This window comes from Balearica regulorum, chromosome 17 (genome assembly GCF_011004875.1).
Source record: "Balearica regulorum gibbericeps isolate bBalReg1 chromosome 17, bBalReg1.pri, whole genome shotgun sequence".
Taxonomy (NCBI): Eukaryota; Metazoa; Chordata; class Aves; order Gruiformes; family Gruidae; genus Balearica; species Balearica regulorum.
This window is the reverse complement of record NC_046200.1, coordinates 12947498-12971829: the sequence shown is the minus strand read 5'-3', so window position 1 is coordinate 12971829 and position 24332 is coordinate 12947498. Positions and strand designations below refer to the sequence as shown.

Sequence of the window (24332 nt, the reverse complement as noted above, 5' to 3'; positions counted from 1 at the left end):
GCAGTGCCGCTCTGAAGTAGGAGAACACCTTCATGATGAGCACTGCCCTTGGATTAGGGAGGATGCAGGAGAGGAGGAGCAGAGCGCTCAGCCAAAGCATGTCAAAGCATGTCACCTCCCTCCAGAGAAGTCCTCCTGGCTCCCAGATTGCCATTTCTGGAATCCTGGTGAGTCCGTGTCCCCAAGAGTCCCCCATGACTTTCTGAAGTGGAGATGGTATGAGCTTTCTCCCAGGGCCAAGCTATTCCATTTGCTTCTGCTGGTGAACCTAGGGGCAGGCTGCCAAGGGAGAGCCTTGCTGTCAAGCAACAAGGCACACTGACCTGGAGATGTGCTGTGTCCTAAACCCAGTAAAATTTGGGGCCTCCTATTTTTCCCCAAGCAGTCACCAGGCTTCTTTGCGTGCCTTCATGCAGCAATTCAGGTGTTGGGTGGGCAGCAGAAACCAGCATCCCAAACGGGAGCACCTGCAGGGGAGCGCAAGGGGAGAGATGGCTGAGAGATACGCAGACCTCAGTTCTTCCTCCCTGCTGTATTTGTCAAGTGAGGAGCTGGAAGGAACCAGTCCAGGGTGTGTAAAGCTTTTCCTTCCTTTTCTTCCTTTGACATCTCTTTTTTGCTCTCGCTCTGGGCTAGATTCAGAGGTAATGTGGGAAAGGGAAGATGTAAGATCAGCGTAACGGGGAGCGGGCTTGGAGCAGGCTTAACTGTCTACCTCTGCAAACACTGGCTGTGAGTGCTGCTTATTTGCTGACCAAGGATGTACCCGAACGAAGCACGCTGGGGAGAGAGTCGCTTGCTCCGGGGTCAAGAAATGGGTGAGCAGCGAAATAGAGTTTGACCTTGACTCCGAATCCTCAGCTCCTGCATCATCTCTGGCAGGACAGGGTGGGGGCAGGCAGCAGAAGGGGGTCCTGATGTGTGTGTGTCCCCCCCCCAGCCTTGCTTTCCACATTCCCCTGCCTGCCTCTCTGCTGCTGCCACCTCATAAAGGACCCTGTGATTAATTATACCACTCCGCGGCCTCCGAAAATTTATTTAGGGTTTTATGTTTGCTGCTGCTGCTTACACAATGGCAAATCTGCCGTGGCTGCGTCCCAAGCAGGTGGCAGCGAATAGGTCAATAAAGTGAATCGCGCCATTAGAGCCGGCGAGCTGGGCTGCCGGGAGCCAGGCGGGTAGAGGGGAAAGCTGCGGAGAAGTCGAGACAGATCTGCTTTAGCAGAAATGCATCTGGCTATGCCGGTTTGCAGGAAATTGCTTGCTTCCCCGATAACTTCCACTGCTTTAATAGATCAATCTTTTTCACTATAGTTTGTCTAGCTTAAGCTTTCTTCTCCCTGCATCCCATGCTCTCCTAAACGTTATTCTAATAGGACCTTTTTGTCTCCGAGAGTTTTGAAAGTTATTTTCCTTAAAGATTTTCATTGTCTTTTCCTTGGGGTGTACAGAAAAGGGGGGTTGGCGAGGTTGTCAGCTGAAGGAAGTTGAGAGCTTCAAACCACAGAAAAGCCCCCCTGAAAATGCTGCCAAAGGCATGCAGAAATCAGCCCAACCTGAAAGAGCTAGCAACCGCCCAGGCAGATTTAGAAATCCCCTCTGCCTCTGAGCATCTCACTTCTCAGTGCTGCTGCTGCCGAAGGATTGGGGGTGGCATGGTTTGAGCAGATAAAACACGGTTGTACTTGCTTTTCAGGAGAGGGAAAGGAGGCAGGTGTGACCCCCCCATCCTGCACAGGGTCTCCGCTCCTGTCTGGAAGCGAGCAGCCTTGTTGGTACCCACCACTAATTCATACACAGTGGGAATCTGTTCCCGATTGCCCGGTGCAGAGCTGCCTGCTCGGTACTACTTCCCACCAGGATGCGGAGTGGGAGCTGTGATTCTGCGTGGCCGTGCCAGCAGAAAGAGCTGAACTCGGTTTGCTTCCCGCAGTGCCGTGGGCAGGGGCTGTGCTCCGTCCTCGCGGGTAAGGTGGGGCTGGAGTGAGTGACTCCCCCGGGATGCTGTCGGGCCGTGTCAGTGGGATGCTGAGCCTACGCGGGCAACGGTATCATCTTGTGATGCTAAAGCTGCCGCATCCACAGGGTGATGTACCGCTGATGTGCGAGGGGGTGTGTGTGCTGCCTTTGCGTGCTCCATACGTGGTGCCTCCGGCAGACTGCATCCTCACTGGAAAGGCAATCCGGATATCCTGGTGGCTCCTGTTTCCTCCCTGTTAGTGCTGTACCATTGGTTTTTAATGTTTCTGTAGAGATGGTTTGTATAAATTGAAGCAGGTTGTATTTATTCTATAAAGCTTTGTAGATATCTCGCACTGGATGTCACCTCCCAGTGCACAGTGAGCAATTCAGCATAAGGAATCCTCACCGACGCAGTTATCTTTATTGCCAGTCCTGCCTGTTAAATCTGCTCCGTCCTGGACAGCCGAGCCCAGCGAGTGGGCCAGAGCCCGGCCCGTGTGTATGCTGGGTGTGCTGCTGTGTGGGAGGGAGCCGAGCTTACGCTCAGGAGCTGCTTGCAGGGTTCTTGACAACAGGCAGTCGAATCAAACCCAAGGGCTGCTTACAGCCCCGGGGTTAAGGGAGCTCCCATCCAACCAACCTTGGGAGCCCCGGGGCTTTTTCAGCGCTTTGGGCACTGGGGTTTGAGCTCTTCTCCCCAACTTGGAGGGGAAGAAATTTGCTATAATTTTATGAGCCAAGGGCCCTGTTGTGCTTTTTCCCGACCTGAGGCTGGGCCATTGAGTTGCACATCAAGTATTGCAAAACTCAGCATTGAAACGGTGATTTTTGATGGACTACAACTTTACTGAGCACGAGGTTGCTGTGCTGAGCTGTGTCCCATGTGAGCAAGATCGTCTGGTGTTCGGGGCCCTTTAGGCTATAGCAGGGGTGCGCGTTTCCAGCACGTGATGCCCTTGTCCTGTTGCCCACAGGACCTGTGGAATCTGAGCAGGACTTAGCTGGGCTGGGAGCTTTGGTTCAGAGATCCTTGTCAGTGGTAGCATCTTCCCCGGAGCTCAGACGGCCGTGGGAGCTGGGAGCTTTCATCTCACCCAGGCCAGCTGCTTGGCTGTGTGCTGCCTCTGACAAACAGCCTTTCTCCTTCCTCCTGCTGAATTGCTAGAACCGCTTTTCCTCTCCCTTTCAGGCGTGAGTGCCCCAAGGGGCTGTCCCTGCGGTCTGTGAGCTCCTGGAGGTGTGGATCACAGCTGGCTTCTTGCGGAGCCATGACAGCTCCCTGGGCAGAAGCAGCCTCCCCGAGCCCCAGCTCCACCGCTTGCACATCTGGTTTCTATCTGGCACCGCCGAGCTGTCCAAAATCACCCGGGCGCTGCAGGTATACCCTTGTCTGTGGCTTCCTTCTGGGGAAGGGAACTCACTTTTGGCTTAGAGCATCTGACGAGAAACAAGTCAGATACCAACGACTGCAACCGCTGCGTTGGTTCTTGCTGAAAGATAGAAGCGGCTGGAGAAAGGTCCCCCTTTGCCACCGTCACCAGGCAGAAGGGGCTTGTGGAGCCTGGCAGGGGCAGAGGAGCCCTTTGGGGAGGACGGGGGTCCCTGAACCACCCTGGGGCTGGTCTCTGCCCCACCAGTGCCCCATGCCCTCCCTGGGGCAGCGGTGGGGCTGCCGAGGAGCACAGTGTGGGCATTGCCCGCTGCTGCAGGCAGGAGAAGGGCTCAGAGCAGGAAATGGTGAAGAGTGAAAGCTGCCTGACAGCTCCCATCTGAAGCCATGGGACTTTGGTAGAGAAAGTGACTTTTATAGAAATAAAGGAGACTTCCTTCTGGGTCAAGTGCTCTGGAAACAAATGATTTTGAGATGAAAGCCTTTTTACTTGGGTAATACAGATTCACATTGCCTAAAGGGAAGTCTGCCTTGTGCTGGGGTATTTTTCCCTCTGGGGGCATTGCAATGGCTTTTGAAGATGAATTTTCAACATACAAAGGAAAAGAAAAAAGCTGAGAGAAAGAAGGAGCTTTAAAAAATATCAGGGGTTCTCGTGGTCTGTTTTAATTTGTCAGCATGTCTCTCTTGCTTGTAACACCCCTGTTGGGTGCAGGGCTTGTTCCTCCTCTTCCCTTCATGACTTGCTCCTTTCCTCTGGCATCTTCATCAGTCCAAGTCTCTGGATATTTTTTTTTTCTCCTTTCTAGGCCAACCTTTTTGCACCCAGGGCTGCCTGGCAGAGCAGCAGCAGGTCCTGTGTGCTGCGTTGGGTGGGGATCACCTTGTGAGGTGAGCTGGGAGAGATGGCCGAGCCCCCTGAGGGTCTTGGCCTTGAGCAACGGCAGTGCCGTGTGTGCTGGGAATAAGCTTCCAAACATACAACCCTGCATCCGAGTGTCTCTCCTCTCTGCCTTTTGCTGGTTCCCCCTCCCCTGCCCTGGAGGGATGAGATGCACAGGGCTCTTCTCTGCTGCCGCTTAGTGTGAAATGCTGTAAAACCCAAGCATTGATTTCTCAATCAAAGGTGTCTGTCTGCTGCTTGGTCTGGGGCTTTAATACCTGCAAATCCATCTTTCACTCCCCGATGGTTTGCTTTAAGATTTTTAAATCAACTTGTGCTTCAGAGCTTTGGGAAGGGAACGGATTTAGTCAAGCCAATGTTGCTTGTGCTGGCTCACCAGTGGGTTTTGAACCAGACAGAGCCCGTGGGGGCTCTCGAGTCTCGGGCGAGACCTTTGCCTGTGCCCAGCAGTGGTACAGGACAGCACTGGGGCTTTGGGAAGCTGTGGGTCTTCCTCATGTCCCGACAGTGACCCTGGTTCAGCAGGTCTGTGGTCCCCAGGCTTTGGGGATTGTAGGATGTTGCAGTATGTCCTGTCAACGGGCGCCAGAAAAACCTGAAGACGTCTTTGTTTTTAAAAGGTAACACCACGTTCCCATCTGTGCTTCTAGTATTTTCATAGCACTCACAATGTTTGCTCCCTGTTTTCTAAGCGTTGTACTCTGCTGTTCAAGTGCTGTGTAGCTGATGCAAGCCTTGCTGCTGAAACGCAGCCGCTTCTGCGGAGGAACACGGCAGCTGGGGTTAGAAAGGATTGCTGCTGCTGCCCGTGGTTGCCCTCCTGCAGGCGTTGCTGGTGGTGACCTGAGCTGGGACACTCGGCTGCAGCTCCTGCCTTGGCCTCTGCCTGCTTCATCGTCTTGGGTCGATTGCTGCCGCTGTTTAACCTCAGCTTTCCCCTTCCTAAGGAAGGGTGAATGCCATGGAAAGCCTTTTCCAAAGACCGAAGTCGGGGTGGCTTTGCAGCCTGGGGGGGGGGGGGGGGGGGCAGGTGGAGGTTGGAGTGGAGCAAAGGGGAGGGCTGGTGAAATGCAGGTGACTCCCGGCGCTAATTGTATTCAGCAGATTTCTCTGGAAGGAGCTGAAGGAAGCGTATCAAGGATGTCTCAGCTATTCAAGTGAGAAATCAAATTAAACTTTGCATCAAATAGCGGAGCTGCTCTGTGCTAGGAGTTATGTCAAATTCATTAAAGGTTTCCGCATGCCAACCCCCCAGGAGTTCGTGGCAAGAAAAACCAGTGCTCTGTGTCAGGGGGCTGTGTCTGCCTGCTCACCTGGATGTGTTAATGATGTGGGCAGAGGAAGAGAAGATTAGTCCTTTAGTTGTCAAGATATCTGTGTGTGGAGCAGGGAGGAGGACACCGACTCCACGGCAATGCCAGTTCTGTGTGGCATCACTGGCAGCAAGCAGGGATGCGTGCCCATCAGCCTGCACCGAGGGATGCCAGGGAAGGACGGGGGACAAAAGCCCCAGCGAGCTGGAGGTGCGGAAGATGCTCTTGTCAGGGACAAAAGCACCAGGGAGCTGGAGGGGTGGAAAACGCTCCTGTCCCAGTTGCCTGTCTCCTGATCTCCCTTTAACAGGCTCGGAGATGGAGACCCTTGGGAACCCAAGGGTGTCTGGGAGGCGGATGGGAGTAATCGGAAGGAGATCAAAATATCAGCATCACACAGAAGTATGTGTTCAGACTTGCTTCTCATTGGGCACAAGTCCATGCTTGCTCCAGGCAAGGAAAAGATCTGGACAACACATTGCTCCCTCGGTGGTGACAGATTGCTTGGAGGGTGGATGGAGCACAGACTTGGCATGAGAGCGCCTGCAGCCGGGAGGAAGCTGCCAGCGTGGTGGCAGGGGAGTCATCTGCCGGGAATCTGTGATGCCAGGGGAGTTTGGCTGCAAAACGCTTTCCCTACACAGCACACCAGAGGTTCTGAGAGCTCCCAGGTCACCAGAGCGTGTCCATACCTGCTTCTCACCAAAGAGCTGGCAGCCATCAGGAGGAGGAGAGGAACACTGAGCTTCATCCTCCACAAATGCCGAATGCCAAAGTCTTCTCTGGCTCATGTGCTAAGGCCCAGACTTGACTAATGCCATCTGATTTTTTTTTTTCCATCCCTGATGCGCGTTGTGCATTGCCTTAGAAGCACTGGAGCGCTAGCTTGATATTTAAAAGCCATTTGCAATACTGCTGCTCTGCTGGCAGGAGAAATTATTCTGACCCCGAGATGTCCGTAGCCTGGTGTGGGAGCAGGGCAACCTGGTGACAGGCAGGAATGAGTCTGCTCAGGTGCCTTTGCCTACTGCTTGCTCTGGGTTAGGGCTCTCCAGCCAAGTGAATGTCTTTCCTCCCTCCTTTTCTGTTGACTTGTAAGAATTTTAAGGAATTTAAGATGCTAAACCTCAATTAGGCAACACTTATTAATTTCCGAGATGTAATTTATTTACAGAGTGTTCCCATTCACAGCAGCAAGTGCTGTTAATTGCTGTAGTTTGCTTTCCAGCCTCGGATTTGAGAGACTTGAAAAGTCCGTGAACGTGGTGGCCAGGCAGGCGGGGCTGGCTCCGGGTGGATCCTGCCACCCGGGGATGCGAGGAGCTCAGCGAGGAGCTGGCTCTGACCCAGGCACCTTAGTGTTTGCTCAAAGCAGTCCTTGTCCTAGAGTATGGGGACAGGCCAAGGAGCAGGAATGCCTGTCTCCTCTTCATGGCTGTATTAACCCAACCGTCCTGCAATGCCTTTTGTTGTCTCTGCTCTTCGAGTCGGTTCGTTCGCCCCCGGTGTGATACAGGTATCCTCATCCTGTACCGGTGTTGCTGCAAGGCTGAACGAGCTGCCTCTGGGTGTAGATCTGGAGGCAGAGCTGCAGAAAATCAATGGGGCCAAGAGAAAGCGAGGCACTACGTGCTTGTCCTTCAAGCTGCCAGCACAGGGGATGGCATCTTTGCAGCATGATGGCTCAAGGCTATTTTTTTTCTTTGTTCTCTCTCTGGCATGGGCTGTTGCACAGAGCTGCAGAGATGCTGTACTGAAGCCTTGCTGACATGCAAAGCCTTGTGACTAATTCCTCAGAAGCCGGCTGGGCCGTTTACCTGTGAACCTCCTCGGGGATGAGGTGGGCTGTGGGGCAGAGCTGCCCTCCAACCCTGTGCTCAGAGAGTGGCCGGGCAGAGCCAGGGGAGGCTTCAGCAGCTGCAACCCCCTGTCCTGCTTCGTGTCCATTTCTGAGAACCCGCGGCTGCTGGGGCTGGGCTGTGGCGAGGGGAGGGGAGCATCCTCCTGTGTTTTGGGGTTGGAGAAGCTCTCGCTTCCTCTGTCCATGGACCGGTGGACTGCCTCTTGCCATCTAGACCAGCAACGTTTTTAGGACATTCTCCCAAATGGCTCTTTGATCGGTCTCCAACTTCTTTCCCCAAAGTACCTCATCCAGAGTCAAACCACTGGCTTCACCTTGTCACGCTTCCCAAGGACCACTTGAGAAGGACAAAACAGAGCTGCTCCCCTTCCCCTCGCACAGGGCTGGAGGTGAGTGAGTTTGTGTAGGACCCGTGAGGGGTTCCTTGTCTTGGTTCCACTCCAGAGCGCTGCTGTAACCCTGACATTTCATGCAGGCTTAGACAAATTATTGCAAAATAGCCCTGTCTTATCTTCTGGCAGGCCCCGTCTCCCTGACCTCGTACCCAGCTCAGCCTGCTAATGAGGCAATTGTTCTACACAATGGATTTAGCCATCAGCCATCATCTCCAGTTGAGCTTGATCTATAATGCTTGTTTGTAGGCACAGGAAGTGTTCAGCGCTCCCAGGAGCGGGTGGTGTGCGAAGTCTGGATTTATTAGCCATCTGGCATTCTGCGGGGCCATTTGTTACCCAGGATCTCGCAGGAAGAGCCTCTGATGCTACACTGAACTCCGTGCTGCAGGGAGATTCAGGATAATTTCTGGGAGTTCATGGGGGAGAATCTTGGCTTCTTGAGTGCCTAAAAACCGTGAGTTTGGACCACTGCCCACCTGCTGTGATGTTCCTCCGGAACATCCTCATCCAAGTATCCATGGAGAAGCTTGACCTGCTTCTTCCTAGGCTGAGCGTGCCAGGATGCTGCCACAGGGGCTTCTGGTTTTGTTTCTTAAGCCTGACCTCTTCCTCGTGTATTTGGTGACACCTTGTGAACTGGTGAGCAGGGGCTGCAGGGAACGTGCCTTCTCTCTCTGTGGCTGACCTACAGAGCAGGAATCTGGCCCTGGAGCATCCCCTGCCCTTTGCAGGGCTTGTGCTTAGAGCTGGGCAGCTCCAGAAAATGAAATGCAAATGAAATGGAAAGCTGAGGGGCAAAGGGGCTGCAGAAAACTTCAGTGCTGGACTCTGCTGTCTGGAGGAGAATTGTGTTCTGGCTGTTGCTTGTGGCATTCTTCCCTGGTTAGCTTGGGCAATGCACTGGCAAGATAAAGGGAGGCAATTTCCTCGGCTTGCGCTGAGATCTTACCGTGCATTTCCATGCAGTGAAAGGGGAGGAGGGAGCAGCCCAAGCCTTCTGGAGCTGAGGTGCTGCAGGGCCGTACAGCACGATATCCCTGCTGCCCTCGGGGAAGCAGGGCTGGCGTTGAGCAGGCGAGCTGGGCTGAGGAAGCCACCCAAGAAATGGGGGCTAAGGACTCGGGGCTGGGGTGCTGGTTTTTCTACTGCCTCCTGGACCATGCGGGCACTTAAGAGCAAGGGCTGTGGATGCAGATGGGTTGGCGGGGACATGAGGTTGGATGTCAGGGTCTAGCAGGTGGGTGGAGAGCAGGCTGTTTGCCTCTTTTTCCCTGGTTTGGGTTGTTATCAGGGTGAAAAGCAGTGCAGAGCCTGCTCTCCTGTGTGAAACGGTAGCAGTGGGTTGTGAGTGGTGAAGGTGGCTGGTCCTATGAGCCAAGACATGACGGGGAAAGTGTCTGTGCTCCCAAGCTCCAAGGTTATTTGCAGAGAGCCTTGGAGACGGCTGGATGAGGTCTTTATCATTTCTCAGGTAGGGACCTACCCAGCGCTCCTTCTCCACCATCCCCGTTCTGCAGGGCTGCGCGGTCCTGGCCAGAGTTTTGCTGCTTCTTAACACAGTGGTAGGGAGCCCAGCTTTAAATATGGGTAACTAATGAAAAAGCTCTCCTGAAGACCATTGTACTTTGCAGGAATAAGCGCCTGCGCTGTTAGGGTTGTCTTTTAAAACCTCTGACCGCTGTGTTCTTCAGCAGCTTAAGCTATGTGTGTAATAAACCCCTGGAATGGAGTCGGGCTCTTACGGTAACAAGAAAGCGCAAGGTTGGAATAAACTGAAATGAGAGGAGCAAAGGGGGCTGGTTCCTGATGGTGCTGAGCCGTTCCCCATGTCAAGGTGGTAACCAGGCTGGTGGGAGGTCTGGGCTGAGCTAATGAGCGAGAGGGGGGCGCGTGATTAGTGTTTTACAGCTGCCTCCCTATGGCCTTATTACGGGGTTAGTCATTGTGAAAGGCATTCTGATCGGAAATGATCACCACTGCCCAGAAATCATTAGCGCTTGCCATGCCGTGAGTACGAGTCCATCGTTTCTGCTTTTCTGCTCTTGGACGTATGGGTGCACGGGGAAGCAGATTTCATGTCCAGGGATGGTCCCTGCAGAGCTCTCTGAGGTGTGCAGGCCTGGGTTTTAAGCCCAAGCCTGTACCGTGCTGGCTAATGGCCCCGCTTCATGGCGTGGAGATGAGCGGAGCTGCTGGTGCGTGGACATCTGTGGGACACCACGGAGGCAAGGGCTGCCCGGCTCAGAGCAGAGGAGCTGGGACGTGTCACAGGCACTGGCTAGCAGGGGCAACAGAGAACATGCAATGCTGTGACCGCTGTGGTGGGCTCTGCAGCAGGACGGTGCTGGTGGAGCCCTTTTCTTGCTGGAGGGAAGGGCGCTGCGTTGCTCCGGTTTGCTGGAAGCTTTCTCTGCGGCTCCGGGGGGAGCAGCTTGTCTCCGTAGGTGTCTGCGCTGTGGGGAAAGAGCTGCACGGCACAGGCAGCGCCCAGGTGCTGGCTTGGGTGGGATGCTGTGGAGAGCCAGGATGGTGCCTGGAGGCATCGAGCCCTGCTGTGAGAGCGTTTCAGGAGGGGGCAGGGTCCCCCAACACCCTGTTTTGACTTGGGCACGGGGAGCAGCAGGAGGCTGTGAGAGCTGGAGCTGTATCTCCACCCTGGGGTGCTGCGGTGTGTCGTAACAAACTCTCGGCTGGAAGGAGGGTGCCCAGTGACTTCTGCCCCTTGTTTAACAGGAGGGGGGAATGAGGAGATGGCTCCGCTCTCCATTGCGTGGGCTCTGTGTAGTTGGGCTGCAGGTGGCCCGGCTGGGATCCGAGCTGCCTCAGGATGCTGCTCCGTCCTGTCCTGTCCTGCCAGGGCTCCGAGGTGAGACACAAGCACGCGTGTCCAGCCGAGTCCCTGCCCTCTGCTCTGTCACAAAAAGCTGTGGATGAACAAAGCCAGCAAGGGTGTCGCGGAGCCAGGAAACCCACGGTGCTTTTAGGGAATGGCACTTTCTGGAAAATGCCCCGTGTGCTGCAGAAGCCTGGGTCTGTGACAGAAGAGTGCTTTAGATAAATTGCTTTTGGCTTGTTAGATACCTAATTCATGTCCTTATGCGTGTTGGGGGCGCATAAAGCCAGATCTGAGGGGTTTATTCATCAGTGGCGCTCTGTTCCCTCGTGCCATGCCCATGGCACATCTCTGCAGCAAGTTGGAAGCAAGACGGAACAGGGATGTGTGTTATAGCTTTGCTGTCTGGCCAGCTCTGGTGCCCGTTTCCCTCCGCATTGAGCTGGGAGATCAGAAGGGACGTGAGCCTGGAGATGTGTTTGCTCCTCACCAGACCCAGGGGGACATCCCTGGCCTCCAGCCCAGCCCTCGGCATCGCGGGGACGGCCAAGGCAGACTCTTCCCCAGGCGCATCCTTGGCAGCAGCCGAGGCACAGCCCCAAATATCTCCTCTCTCCTCTGCACTAATCCCATTCAGACCCTGTCCTCCACTTCTTCCCGGCGAGGCTGCAGGCAAGAGAGACCGGCTGCTTCGTTTAGGGCTCCATAGATTAGCTCTCACCCTCGGGAGCAGCTCGCTCAGCTTGCACTCGAGATAAGCGAGGCCGCGTCCTCCCGGCTGTCGGACTCCTTGGCAGCTGGCGGAGCTGTGATTAGCCTCAATTTATGCAGGCTGTTAAACAAACACCTGCAAGGTTCAGGGACAGAGAAGCCAAGTCATTTTTGCAAGCAAATAGTCATGTTGCATTAAACTGAGAACACTGTCCTTTTTTTTTTTTTTTTTTTTTGTGTGGTGCCTTTTAGAGCTGCGAGACGTCTCTACTCCCTGTGAAATTTGTAGGGGTACGAGCCAGAGAGATTGCTGCAAGCAGCAGTAGCAGCGGTCTAATATCATGTGATATCCTTGCAGCACGGGGCTGATTGCTGTGGGCATGAGCACGGTTGTGACTTCTGGGGTTGATGCTATAGCTGACAATCTCTCAACTTGTTCTGCTTTTATTGCTTTCTCTGCTGTTTGCAATTCTCTGTAGCTCACCCCTAATCTCCTGCAATAGACCCGCTGTTATTGCCAGTTGTATGATAGGTAGTGTCGCAGGGGCACCGTGATGTTGAGATCTATCAGAGTGTTAATAAAAGGGCTTAATGCGGAAAAAAGGAAATCCTGCTCCTCCAGAGACCTCGCCAAAGAATCTCATCTAATTAACCTCGGAGGTGATCGCTTACAGCGGTGTTGTGTGCCAGCAAAGAGCCCAAAAATAGTCTCCATCCAAATGCAGCTCAAAGGCAGGCGGCTTTCCCCCCCGGAAAGTCCGACCAGACCTGCAGCTGAGAAGGGCTGGAGCAGAACAAGACTGAAGTAGCATTACCCATCCAGAAATTTGACTCAAATCGAAGGGACGTTGTTGCGTATGGATGCATATGTTTTCTCCCAGTGGGATCCCTGAGCCCTGGAGCAGGCTGAAGGGGTTGGTCTGTGAACGGCAGTGCCTTGGCAGTGGACCTGCCTCGTCTGCCGCCCCGCGGGGTGGTGTACGCTTGTGCGTGGGAGGTGGATGGATTTCTTCCTTCTGGATATTTCCTTCCAGTCCTAAGGGAATTCTTTCAGTGAAAGCCTTCGCTTGCTTCTTCCCAGGTAACTGGAGAAATCCCATCCTCCCAGACAAAGGACATTCAGTATTACTGTTCCGCCGCTGTAACACATCCCCTTCCTTGTGGCCACGTGAAGGTGAGAGCTGCAGCAACCAAGCAACCTGCTGGTCTCTCTGCCATCTTCCGCTCTCGTCTCCACCATGCCCCAGGATGTTCTTTTTACCCTATATTTTTGCAAACAGTTTGCCAAGTCCTTTTCATATAGAGGAGAAAAAAAGGAAGTAGCTCTGTAGCTTACTACAGATACAAGCAACAGGCAGCAGAACCCAAGCCTTCGGCCCCTTGAGCAGATACGCTGGCAGAGTGGAGGTGGATGCCCGTCCTCACCACTGACCATCTCTGGGAAAACAGGACTGCTTCTTGGGGCAGCCAAGGGGTAGGAGATGGAGACCCATGGGGTGAACTTGGGGTTTGGAAAGTTGCTTTCCACTTAAGTTGCCTAAATTGAGCAGTTCCTCACTCATTTTTGTTTTCTAATGCGCTGAGCTTTCCCTTGGCCTCGGGGGAAACGTGTTGGTGTTGGATCTGTTTCTCTCCCAAAGTCTCACAGCAATCCTCTCCATAATTTGGGGTCTTTTATGTAACTAAAAATAGCTGCAGTGTTTGTAGCTCTGCAGTGAGCTGTTTGTTACTCTTACTGTGCTTGTGTTTAGGTTGGTTTGTAGACGCATGTTTCCGAAATTCCCGCTCCCTCTCAGCAGTATTTCTGACGCCGTTCCTGGGCACAGTCCCTCTTTCCCTGCTCTCTCTCCCTCCTGGGAATAGTGAAGAAACCTGCAGCGCCTTGCCTTTCCCTTCCCTGCTCAGCGCTGTGGCCAGGCTCTATTCCCACTCCTGCTGTCATCGGAGTATCCAGCATCTCGGTCCTGCTGCCGCTTTGCTCTCCGGTTAATTACCCCTTCCTTGCTCTGGGCTTTGCTAAGCTGGTTGGAAGCGTTACGCTTCTTGTACCCTGTGGCAGATCCTAGCACAGAGTCCCTTGGCACTATTAAATGAACAGAGTTCTTTATTAACAGTTATCTACAGAGGAGCTGGATCAGTGACCAGTTTTCTGGCACGAGGTACCTGGCCTGAGTTGGCAAAGCCCCATCAAAAGGTCCTTCTCCCGTACCCACCACTTCTCCGATGGTTCAAACGTCCCAGCTTCTCTGGACACCGGATGAAGCAGGGAGGTCTGGATGGCTCCTCTTGCAGATGATTCATGTTGTAGCCCAGGTCTGACAGGTCTTCACCCAGCAGCTGGGGGGCATGTGCCTACCAGTCAGGGCTTTTGGCTTTTTTTTTTTTTAAGGTCCTTACCTTAATCTCCTAATGATGCTTCCTTGTGTTTCACAAGAAGTCCAAAGGATGTGCCATAGCGCTGTGGGAATGAGGGAAGAGGTGAAGGTCGCTCACTGATCCTCAGTTCTGCCACTTGTGGGAAGTTGCCCTTTGCTGGCTGACATCCTCTCCGGGCTGGGCTGTGAGGATGTGGGGTGGAGAGGAGCACGGATATCACAAGTGTGATGACAGGAACGTGGCTGCAGTTGGAACAAGATGGAAAAGGACCTAAAGCTTTCCCTGATTCTTGCAATACCAAGAACTCCATTCACTCCACTCCAGCCCCCTGCAGCGCTGGGATTTTCTGACCTTGGCAGCCTTTTGTCCATCCGCGGGGTCCTTTGCAGCTCCCGCACAGTCACCCCGAGCCTCAGCGGCCATTTCAGCACAGCACCAGCTTCTTCATGTGCACGGGGCCAGCAAAAGGGATGCATGCTCCTGCCTAACGCTCTGCCGGGGTCTGGTTTCCCAGCCAGGGGGGTGCGGGTAGGGAGCCTGGCTCTGCCCTGGGCGCTCTCCCACCGGGAGCAGATCCCCACAGCAGTGGTGGTGAGGCTTGGCATGGCAGCAGCTTGGCTGGACGTGGGGTTTGGGTGAGCTGTGGGGGAGGATAGGATCTCTGGACCATCAGTTAGTCAGGGTAAGGCTGCCGAAGCAAATATCTGCTGTGCATCTCTGACCTCACCTCCGCTGCGGTGGCACATGAAGGAACGATGCAGATGTACACCAGGTCTGAACCAAGCACGGCGCTGAGCCTGGGATCGGCGGGTGGATGTACCCAAAGAGGGCAGTGCCGTGTCACGTTCCTCCCCAGCCGTCCTCACCTCCCAGAAAGTGGTTTCCCCAGCCCTGGCTGAGCTGTCTGGGAGCAGGGCGCTCACCTCTGCGGAGCTCGATGGAAATGCCAAACCTCAAGGATTTCTTGAAGGAAAATTATCTTGGCTCATGATAAGGCAATTTTTATTTTTTTCTCCTGAGTTGTAGCAATTACTTTAAAAAAAGAAACCCTTACCAATAGCTGTCACTAAAATGCCTGTTCTGCCCTCTGACAACCTGCTTTTCTCACTAGCCTAGGCAAAAGCACGCATCTGCCCAACGCTAAATCAGATGTGCTTTTCTTCCTGGTTACACTTCTTTCTCACCTTGCTGCCTTGACTCCTCATCTGCAACGAAGGCTGCAGGCTCGTCCCTCTCCCAGAGGGTCCACTGGAGCTGTGCTGGTCCCCACGTGTGTCCCCAGCAGTTTCCCCTTTGCATCCGCCCTAGGGTGGCTTCTGCAGGGAAACGCTTCTGGTTTAAATCTTGCTTGTCTAGGGAGAAAACTGAGGAGAAATAGCTATTTATCGGTCTGCATGCTGCTGTGAGAAAGGGGGCCAGACCCTGTTGCTCCTCGGGGGGGGTCACGTAGGCATCTCCAGGGTGCCTGGAGCTGTGTGTTAATGCAGCCCACCAGCCCTTCTGTGCTGGGAGGGGGGGCTTTGCTGGCTGGCTGCACTGCCTTCCCCCGCGGATCCCCTCCGGGCAGGGCAACCAGCCTTTCACCGCAGCAAAAAGGCAGCTCCCGTGAGACGCAGCGCCCCGGGCATCCTCGGTGCCCCACTGCTGGGGGGATGCTGGCACAACTCTGACCCCATAGACAGGGCTGGTGCGGCCGTGTGTCTGTCTCTAGATCATGCCCGTGATTTGGGGGAGGTGAGTGAGCAGGGAGTGATGGAGAAAAGGCAGCTGCCCCCCCTTCTGCCTCGGGATCCGTGTGTGGTTTGCTCCAGAGAGCAGGATCTGGCCCCACGCCTGCTGATGGCTTGGAAAGCCCGTTCTGCAGGGAGCTGTCAGGGGAGGGACCAGGCGTTCCTAGGCTGCTGCTCTGCTCCACAGGAGGAAAGACTTCAAACAGTAATTAGCTAACATTGCCATTTCCAGAGAAACAGCTCTTGGCATGCCGGACAATGGGCTGCAGGAGGCAAACAGGTTAAAAGCTCTAATTCTGGTAAGATATATTTAGGTGGGCTTTTTTTTTCCTTTCAAAGGAAGGTAGGTTAAAAGGGCCCTCACTCCTTTAAATAGACTTTTCTTTCCTTAACCAGCTAGGAGTTCCATTTGGAGCACTGGCTGTTCCTGTCCACCCAGCCAGCACGGCTGTCACGGTGCTCGTGACACATGCTGAATACAGCGGCACCTGGGGTATCTGGAAACCTGCCCTCACGTCAGCAGCAGAGAGGCTCCAATCAAAGGGTCTGTTTTCCCTCGACAGCTATCAAAACGAAGAAGTTATCTGCCGCTGCTTGCCCGTTATATTATTTATTCTATTAGCTGAAGCATAGCAGCATAAAAGATAATTTAGTCTGGGTTAATGCAGCACGATGCAGAACTCATTACCAAGCCAGAATCGTGTTCTCCTGCCACCCCTCGATGCCTGAACGTCCCCGGTTCCCTCTTACGGCACGGGCTGGGGCATCGGGGCAGCTGTAGACCCGCAGAGGGGAACTGATTTCAATAAGCCATGGCTGACAGCAGCTATGGGCTGTGGCTGTGTGGGACTGAGCGTGGAGCTCATTTCCCAGCACCTACTGCCAAGGTTGCCTCCGCCGTGGCCTCCTCTTGCCTCGGGTGGCTTTCGGCACCGATGCGAGCGAGCGCTGCTGATGCTGCCATCCTGGAGCCGATGCTATCGCCTAGCGTGGGAAGGCAGGAGCATCTGTCCCCCACCGCTTCCCTATCAGCGTAGTGCTACCAAGGCAAAAAGCCGTCTGCCCCGAGAGGTTGGGTTCCACGGTCGGTGGTGTTTGCTAACCCGAGAAGAGATACCACCACTATGGGAAGGCAGGCAGAGGGACGTGCCGTGAGAGATACAACCTCATCCTCTGAGTTCACTGAAATACAGATCTCCTGTATATTGCTTTCCTGTTTACCAGGAGACCAGACCCGCAGCCCTTCACGTGATACCAGATCTCCCGACGTGCCCTTCTCGCTGCTGCTGAAGAGAGGCTCAACGCAGGGTGATGGTCCTGTGCTGCTCCTGCCTGGGTGTCTCCTCTTCCTCGTAAGGTCAGTGTTGCCAGCTGGGGTCTTGCTTTCGGGAGGAGCCTCTAGTGCCAGCTTCATGCTGATCTTGCTAAGAGCTTTGACTCCTGAGGCCATTTCCATGATGTAGCTAGTTCAAGAAGCTTTTTACAGAGCATGGTCATTTATTATGAGCCAGCATTTGCAGACTAGCTCCTTGCAGTTAGCTGGGTCACTGGCACTTGCCTTGAGACCTGTTTGGGGAACCCCAGCCCTGCTGGGGGCTGACGTACCTGCAGCTCGATGACCTACTCAACTTGCTGTGGTGACAGCCTGACCCAGCCCACCATGGAGTAGCCCTGGCCTTTTGGTATGCCTCTTCCCATGGTTTCATCTAAATTCTGCTGCCTTTCATTGCCAAAACCAGTGTAGGTGAGCTAACGATCTGAGTGCAGATCAGAGAGTGTATCCCCTTTACCTTGTCATGTCCTGGTGATATTAAGTCCAAGAGTATCATGTTCTGGATGTTTATAAATTATAAGGGGAAAAGGTTTCTTCCTTAATCCCCTGAGCTTTTTTCATTCCTTCATTGTGTTAGTTAATATGTTGTTTAAGCTGTATGTCAGCTCTTGTTCTTGCTCAGTACAGATGAGGCTGGCTTCTCAGCGCTTTCACCTCCTTCCTTTTCCCATCAGCTTCTGAGAGCTTGGGTAGAGCTGCTACACGTTACTTCTGTAGCAACACTTTGATGAGCTCTGTCAACACAGACTGACCGATGCAGCAGTTCAGTGAGTTCGTTGTTCTTGACAAGCATTGTTTGCCCTGGATAAGTCAGGTAGCATATCTTCATTTACAGGTAATAGGCAGTAACGTCCTCCTTCCACCTCATCCGATGGTTTCCAAGTTTCTGTTTCACCCAAACAGGCTTCCTTGCCTCCACAGCGATGGGATGCAGAGATACCTGAGCTAACTCTGAGCGAAGAATTGTGGAGTCCAGAAGCACCAGAACTGCTTTAAATGAGGCTCTTGCCCTCTGTAGTCATCATCCCATCTTGAGAAGTACAAATATTATCTCAGGCTGCAGGACTTCTTCCCAAGGTGGGCTGGTCAACATTGACCTTGCTATCTAGGTGTTGTCCTGGCAGCGTAGGGGCTGTCAGCCTCAGTGGGGAACACAGAGGCACGAACCGCTGCTAAAAGCCAGCTGGTAACACATGTTTCTGTCTGTTTTGATGCGTTATGCTTTGAGATCTGTGTTTGCCCCCTGTGGGGGATGCTTCCTTGCCCCGCTGGAGCAGGGGCTGGGCTGGGCGGGCTGTGAATCCCAGCATGGTGTGCAGGGGAGCATGCTGCTCCCAGGGTGGAGTTTACAGAGGGTGAGAGGAGCTCACCGTTGCTTTGGTGTATCTGGGCCTGCCTCCCCATGCCTACTCATTTTCCCTCAGTATTGCTGCTCCCCGTTAACCTTAGCAGCTGTGTCTGCCCCCCCGTTCCTGAAGCGATGTGCAGCTCCAAGCTCCCCTGCGTGGATGTCACGGTCCTTCCACTGACATTCATGTCTGCTCCCTGCTGCAGTGCTTGGCCTGTTCTCCCATCTGTGGTGCTCCAGGTCCTCTCCCCGTTGTCCCTTCGCCTGCGCAGCCTTCTTCCCAAATGCTGCTGGAAAGCTTTCCTTTCGGAGCAGAGCCCACCCATGGGTGACACACTGTCACGCTCTGCCCACGCGCCTGGTTGCGGGGGCTGGATTTGTTTGCTCCCCTTCCCCCCGAGTAGCGGGGAGGGCAGAGCTTGCTGCCTGCAGGCAGAGACACGTCCTTCCCCACCCTGCCGGCGAGGATGAGGAGGCTCTGTTTGTTCCCGTGGCTGGGTGGGAGGTGGCACCGAGGTCCCTGTTCCCCCGTGACTCAGGCGAAGGCTGCTCAGTGCCGTGAGCTGGCAGGCTCTTCCCAGGCTTTTTGGTGGGGGCATGGAGGCTGCATCCTCTTTTGCCTCCCAGGAGGGCTCGGAGCAGGCTCCTGCACACCCGCCCTCCCTTTTGATGGGCAGGGAGAATTTATTGCTATTATTCCTGTGGCTTGCATGAAGTTTAATCTGACCAGAAGAGTGCTATAACCACTTGGGATGTTGTTTGCACCTGTCCCTGCCCCACAAGCCTTGGGGAAGCTCTAGTTGCCCTCTGAAACCCCTTCGCCAAATCGCTGCGGGGTCAAAGCAAGCTCTGCCCTGGCAGAAGGGAGCCTGCGGCACCTCTCGGCTGTGACTGGCACGAAGGGTGTTAGTGGGCAGGTATCCGTCCCTCTGCTGCTGCCGGCCTCGTGCTCGTTCCCGAGAGGAATGAGCTGCACGTGATGGCTTCCGAGATAAATTGGGCTCCCTGGGCAGAAGGAAAGGAGCTGGAAATCTGAGCTTCACCCGTGTGCAAGTTGTTCTGGGCTTTGCCGGGGCGAGACCTGGCTCCGTGTAGCTGCTTATGCCTGTGGTGCCCGCTTCCCTCTGCCGCAGCTGGAACAGAGAGGAGATGCTGGCTGTCCAAGAGCTGTCCCTGTCCCCAGGTGAATGTGGGAACAGGGGTTTAAACCCTGGTTCTGTAGCTTCTGGCTCCCTCTGCGCTCCCAGGACCGTGGGCAGCAGGGACAGGCTCTGCCGCCTGCGTTAGTCGGACTGGATCGAGCTGCCGTGGGTTTATCCATCAGCAGTAACGCTGGCCAGTCCTGGGGGGACAGTGTGACTGGGGGTCCCTAAGGCCCTTGGAGAGAGGCACTTCTGTGAGCTGGGTTAAAGCCGGTGGCCAGGTGTCTGCTTTTTCAGGAGCTCCCGCGGGCTGCGTGCCCTTCGGCACACGAGGCTGAATCCTGTCCCTTGCCCTTCACAAAGTCTCTCTGGTCCCCGCAGCTACACCCTGTGGCAGCATCCTGCCCCGCTGCTGTAATGGCCCGACCTCCCCACGCACCAGGACCTCCCTTATCGCTTTGGCAGAGCCACCTCCACCCCTTGTTGGGCTCCCGTGGCTGCGCATCCTCCCACCTGCATCCTCTGGCCGCTCTGCCGGGGGCTCGGCTGCGTGGGGAGCAGCCTCCCCTCGCTCCCTGCCCATCCTGCCTCACAGGAGAGCCCAGCCTGACCGTCCTGCTCATTCGATTTGTTTTGGTTCATGTTACAGTCGAGGATGAAGTCGCAGATATTTCTGTGCGGCGATAGGATCTCGCCAGCCAGCTCTCCTTTAATAAGATCCCAGGCGTTTGAGGTGGCCGATTACCTTATCTCCCCTCTGCAGATGTACGCTACCCCCCTCGCTCACCAGCTGGGAGGAAGCAGCCGAAACGCTGCTCCCCAACCCAGTCCCTAGTAAATGCTACAACCCCTTTCTCTAGCTCATCAATAAAAAGGGAGGTTGGATGCTGAAGCAAGGCATCAACATCATACCACCCGCACTTCTGCAGCTCTCGGGGCCTCCTGAAAGGTGTCTGATGCAAAGGGGAACATCCTCGGCCAGAAAAGTGAGTGCCAGAGCACGTGGCCTGGCCTGAGTGGCTGCTGTGAGCAGAAAATGTGGAAAAATAAGTGGAAAGTGGAATGGGAAGCTGGAAATCAACAGTGCTTCATCCAGTATGGAGCCTGGAAAGTGTAGAAATTGTGAAGGGAAGTGAAAAGATGTGATGAAAAACTTGGGAGGAATTTCTAGCAGTGAGGTGGAGGGAACTGATTTTTAACATATGAAAAGAAAGGGGAAGCCTGGAGAAGAGAAGGCTCTGGGGAGACCTTATAGCACCTTCCAGTACCTGAAGGGGGCTACAAGAAGGCTGGAGAGGGGCTGGTGACAAGGGCAGAGAGTGACAGGACAAGGGGGAATGGCTTTAGGAGGAAGGATGGGAGATGGAGATGAGATCTGAGGCAGAAATTCTTCCCTGTGAGGGTGGTGAGGGCCCTGGCACAGGTTGCCCAGAGAAGCTGCGGCTGCCCCTGGCTCCCTGGCAGTGTTCAAGGCCAGGCTGGATGGGGCTTTGGGCAACCTGGGCTAGTGGAGGGTGTCCCTGCCCATGGCAGGGGGTGGGACTGGATGGGCTTTAACGTCCCTTCCCACCCAAACTGTTCTACGATTCTATGAGAAGAAAAAAGCTCTTAGCAATGCTACTGGAAAGACAGAGCATGCGTCGTTGTTATCTGTGGAGAAGGGATGATGCCTTCAGCCCACGTGATGGTGAACATGTGTGAATCTGTCTCCATCCCTGCCGTAGCCGAGGGTCCATCGGTCACGCCTGGGAAGCGTGGGGCAGGCAGGTTCCCCCGGCTCCTGCCCGGGGCTGGAGAGGAGCGAGGAGCCGCTCTCTGGATCACGCGCTGCGTCGGCGTGAACCCTGAGCGACGCAGGAGGTGAGCTGCTCTCCAGGCTGGGCTTTTCTGGGAAACAGTCGATGAAGGCTTTGTGGGAGGTTGTATAATGATTGACCTTACAGGAATGGGTCTTATTGAAGCACAGAGCCAGCTTAGCTTGCAGCCGGGTCAAACTGTACTGCAAAAGATGATATTGTTGCTGTTTAGAAATTTCTACTCTCTTTGGTCAGAAAGTCTTCGACTGCCTTGGTGCACCCTGGCACAGAAACAAGCCTGGGTCACAGCTCTGTGTTTCCCCAGGGGGTATCTCCTCTCCCTCGGCCAGGCTGAGCTGCCGTACCAGCACCTGCCTGGCTTGCAAAGCCGTTCTGGGTTTGCGCGCTGATGTTTAGCCAGTGCCACCACATCTCTGAACCGGAGGAGCCCCTTGCCCACGGCGGCCTGGCAGGCTGCCCGCAGCTCCGGGGTTTTTTGAGATCCCTCGGAGCAATGCAGATGAACCCACACCTAATTGCTTTTAAAATTCCCTGTTGCTATGACGACTCACCAAGCATGATGCATTCAAGTGCTGTCTCTCCGCTCCCAGGTCTTGCATCGCCACCAGAAAGCTGTGTGTGTACCTCTGTACGTACATGTGCTTTATTCCAGCTTTCAAAGATGGCTTATAATCCCGGTGGAGCGTGAGCAGAATCTGTCCTGAGCTGGTGAAGAGTTTGCTTAAAAGGTCTGATAATGAGGTTAAGGAGAGGCCAACAGCCGCTCACCCTGCTGCTGAGCTCTTCAATAGCTAAATTTAGCCTCTTGAGTCATTACTGAGTCAGCAAATTGGGGGCAGGAAATCTTGATTTCTCTTTCCTTCCTTTTTTCCAACAGCCGTGCACCCAAGGCAGGCTCCAGGTTGGCTTGGTTTCTGTCCTAATCCAGCACGGTACGGGCCCACAGTGCTTGCCCCCGGAGCATCCTTGAGCCTGTCCAGAAGAAGCAAGAGCTCCTTTCTCTGACACCTGCCATGATGAGCAGCCTGTCCTCAGGCAAGCAGCGTTGTTTCCCATCGCACGGAAAGCTCTGTTAGCGTTGTCTCTTGCTGGGTAAGCACGGGTCGAGGCTGCGGGCGGGTAGAGTGTCCCCAGAGCTGCTTGGAAACACGGCAATGACTGAAGGTCCATCCGGATGCTCTTCTCCCAGCATGGTGCACGAGAGTGCTGCAGTAGTAGCAACAGAAGAGCTCTGAAACACTCATGAGTGTTAAAATAAGCAACATCAGCAGATCCAGGTTTGCTGGACCTCCAGAGCTACTTTGTGCAATGCCCGTCCCTGTGCCATGCGTACAACCACCCAGCTCTCTCCGGAGGAGGGGCAGGCTCCGAGGTCCCCAGGAGGCTGCGATGGAGCAGGATCGGCCAGAGCTCATCGTTGTGCCTGGTGGAGACCCTCTCCCAGGAGGGCACAGGCCAGCAGGCTGTCCAGGCTGCTGCTCCCAGCCCCTAGAAAGTAAATCCTGGGAGCAGAGTCCCCACTGCTGGCTGATTGTGTCGGTTTGTGTTAGATCCCACTGAGTGTGTTTTACATAATTTGTTTTGCGGAATGAAGCGTTTTACAAATGCAGCGTTTAATCACCTTGTAAAAGGGGATGAAAAAATATCTCCGTCCCTGGGGCTGGGAAATAGCTAAAATGGAATCCAGAAAAGAGACTGCCTGCTCGCCCCACCATGCCAGCTGGGCTGGAGAGCTCGGAAGAGCTGGTGTTTGTGCTTGCAGACAGCCCGGGGCTGGACAGAACTCAGAGGGTCAAAAAGCCCACGCTGAACACACCAGGCATGGACGTGTTCGGGTGGAGCTGAGCCCCAGCGTCCTGCCCGGGAGCTGGAGCTGGCCCCAGCACGCTGGGCTTGCCTTCCCGAGGGTTGCTGGTGAGCCACGCTTCTTCCCAGCACCTGGAGGTAGATCAGTGGCTTGTCAGACAGCAAAGGGCACAGTGAGCGATGGGTGCTCCTCACCCTGTTCTGGGTGTTTGCACGGTGATGATGGAAACATCTGGGCTGGGGGGCTGCCACTCTCACTGTCGGGTTTTTTTTTATATCCACAGTAAGTGAAGGATGCAAAAATCAGAGTAATGGCCAAGGAGACAGCATCCACTTGAGTTCTCTTGCCTGTGGCAGGAGTGATTAATCTAGGTAAGGCATCGCAGTGGAGCGAGACCACAAGGTTACGCAGCCCGAAGGCTGTGTGCTCCAGGAGCTGAGGATGCTGCCGGACCAGCAGCCCCAAGGTGTGTTCCCCCTCCTCCTCCCTCCCTTGCCTTTGATCTGCTGCTGGGGGGGGGGCAGAAACCGTTCCCCGTTGGGAGCCGGTTCAGCCCAGGCTGGCGGAGCAGCGGGAGCCTCGCCGTGACTAATGAGATGTTTGCCGCTCGCTGGCTGACGCGGCGGTAGGGACTCTGTGCTGCCTGGGACCTGTGCTGATAAACCGAGCCTCCCGGAGACGGAGTGGCTTCCCTCTGCTACGGGCCTGTTGTCTGCTCCCTCTTATCTAACAGGATCTCTCCTCTGAGCACCGCTTAAGCCTCCTCAGCACCGAGGTCTGATCCTGCCCGCAAGCAGCGTAAAGCGAGAGCGGATCTGCCAGTGGTGTCTGCTCTGAGGTCGGAGCAGGGCCGTGGTCTACAGGAGGGTGCTGGACATCTGTATGGCAGAGGGCACGGCTGTCATGTCATCTTCACGGACAGGGTCTGAGCCTTCCACAGTGGCTCTGGCAAATGTTGGAGGAGAACCGCCCTGCATGGAGCCAGCGTGCCCCTCGTTTGGCCGTGACTGATGCCAAAGATAACGAGCAGCTTGGAAGGACGTTTTTTGTTGGTAGCTGGTGACGCCTGTTTACTAACGGCTGTTGAACGGGAAGGGGAACAAGGTCTTGGCCTCCCCGCCTGGGAGCACGACCTTCTGTCCCGTGGACGCGTGTCACCGGTGGGGTGTCCGAGTAATGACATCCTGGGGAAGATGCTGTCTGCAGTCCTGGATTTGAGAAGCCACAAAGGGTGGGTGATGCAGTGCAGACAGTGTTGAGGGGATGGGTGTCTGCCTCTCCCCCCTTATTTATTGTGCCATAAAATCCAAGGTAACGTACATCAATAAATGCTGTGAAGGGTTTCACGCATGTCAGCCGTGCGTGTGTGATGGACCAGACGCCCTTTCAAGACGGGGCTCTGCGAGCGGA

General features: G+C 54.7%; 1 long non-coding RNA gene across 1 annotated transcript; it reads left to right on the top strand.

Annotated features, from left to right (window-relative positions):
• On the top strand, positions 1 to 24332 carry LOC142604288 (uncharacterized). Its single transcript, XR_012838160.1, has 6 exons — positions 1 to 167; positions 3152 to 3340; positions 16700 to 16832; positions 17436 to 17575; positions 21993 to 23094; positions 23206 to 24332. It is a non-coding gene; the product is annotated as an uncharacterized LOC142604288 (long non-coding RNA).